General features: G+C 34.4%; 1 long non-coding RNA gene across 2 annotated transcripts; it reads left to right on the forward strand.

Moving 5' to 3' along the window:
• The first annotated feature begins 303 nt into the window (after positions 1-303).
• On the forward strand, positions 304-1,955 carry LOC124892506. 2 transcript variants are annotated; one of them, XR_007050288.1, is made up of 4 exons: positions 304-700; positions 1,243-1,415; positions 1,496-1,562; positions 1,783-1,955. It is a non-coding gene; the product is annotated as an uncharacterized LOC124892506 (long non-coding RNA). The 2 variants fall into 2 exon arrangements; XR_007050287.1 differs by having other exon boundaries at positions 305-700; positions 1,496-1,955.
• Positions 1,956-1,961: the final 6 nt, after the last annotated feature.

Consider the following 1,961-nt stretch of genomic DNA (forward strand, 5'->3'; position numbering starts at 1 on the left):
ACATCTTACGAAAAGAATAAATCATTAAAAGATATTGAAACAAAATTTAAGAAATATCCATGCACAAAGAAAAATAGATTCATTATAAATATAATAGATCTATTACATAAGTTAGTTATCCGCATAGATCCGCACCCCCCTACAAATGGTATCAAAGCCCAGTTATTTGGTTCATCATATTGTAGGCTTTGTTGACACTGAACATTCCTTCTTAATTTCCTATCCAACATAGTACGTCCTTCACTGTCTGCAGTCCATTGAATAAGTCCATGGTATTAAAAAATTCAACTACTCTCATTACCTCCCGGACATTAAGTTGCCTTCTGAAATTGAAGTTCCACCCATGTGGTGTCCATAATTCTGCTATAATCCTCTATTTAAAAAATACCAAGTTGTAGATATCTGGAAAAATCACTTCCATATTCCCATCCTCATGTCAATTATCCTTCTAGAACCTAGTGTTATTTCTATCCATCACTTTAACCTTTAAGTTGCTTTTAACTTCATTCCACTAGTGTCTAATAGATTTAATAGATCTCTAGAGGCTAACCCCGTATGGTGTGGTCACTTCTTTAGTCATTCATCTATCTCTCCTAGTATACCCATACACCAATCTCAACATCCTCATTTCTGCGACATTTATCTTTCAAACATGCGAGCTCTTGGCCAGCCAAACACTCTGCCCCATGCAAGATACCTAGTATAACAACCACTTTATAAGTTTACCTTCAAGTTTATTTTAACAAAATTCTTATACATGGCATACTAGTTACTAGCTCTTTTGCAAGAGCTAATTGGGACAAAAAACACATGTTCAGAAATTGATTCATCGACATAAAGCATAACTGTAGTTTATGAGTTTCAAACGTGTCACAATAGAAAATATATTTTGTGTCAAGGGTGTTCATTAAAAAATACTTTGAAAAGATATAATTATACCTCTATATATATATATATATATATATATATATATAAAATACGATTATCAGGCGAATGTTGTTCAGTTGATCACCCTTGGATAGCTGTAGCTCGACCGCAGCTTGGCAATGTTTCCACCCTGTTTGTAGTTATATTCTACACAGTACATTCTAGTCTTTTTCCATGTGGGACATTATATCATTCATATTCTAACATTTCCATCCAGTATTGTACTGCTGGAAGTTACTGATTTCTACTCTCAGGGTATTGTTTATGTTCCATTTTTTGACTTGACCTGCTTTCATGCTATTTTCATTGGGACAGAGGGCAGATACATCAACGTGGCTTCAGAATCATCAATTTTATCTGGTAAGGTTACTTCTCCGATGATTGAAACAGTCAAAATGAAGAATTCTTTAGAACCTGCTTCGCCAGCTGTTGCTAATTCAGAGAAAATTAGAATAGCAGTAACCTTGGGAAATTCTGTCGCGCAACTGGTGTATGTTTTTAGATTTATATGTTATAAATTTGCCTCTTGTTTGTGTTGCTTCTTATTTGGAATTCAATTTTTCTGTAGTTCTGAGACTACTACAACTCAAGATACAGTAGTGTATGGTGATGGATTTTCTTCAGAGAATAGAGAGGTACTTCTTCCTTCTGAAATAAATACTAATGTGATTAGTTAATTACTACTGGTTACTGGTTAAAACCCCAAGAAAGCTTTTCGTAGCTGTTATGTTGGATGTTGATCTAACAATTTTGTAGTGCAGTTGTTAGTCAACTGCTAATAGGTGAAGAATATGCTCCAAATTCAAATGAGGTTTGCTTTTGTCCTTTGTGCTCTATGTTGTGCCTAAAATGCAGAATGTCAAGAAAGATGCTGCAATAACTGAAATTGGAGGTGCTACTCCATCAGATGAGAAAATAGTCGAGCTGGGACCATTAGTTTATGAGAGCAAAGCGGTATAGTTGATTATAGCTTTTTATCCCGTTTAGTGTATGTTCTCGAAATTTCTCTTATTTCTATTTTAAGTATCTAATTT

Source organism: Capsicum annuum, unplaced genomic scaffold, assembly GCF_002878395.1.
Source record: "Capsicum annuum cultivar UCD-10X-F1 unplaced genomic scaffold, UCD10Xv1.1 ctg47982, whole genome shotgun sequence".
Taxonomy (NCBI): Eukaryota; Viridiplantae; Streptophyta; class Magnoliopsida; order Solanales; family Solanaceae; genus Capsicum; species Capsicum annuum.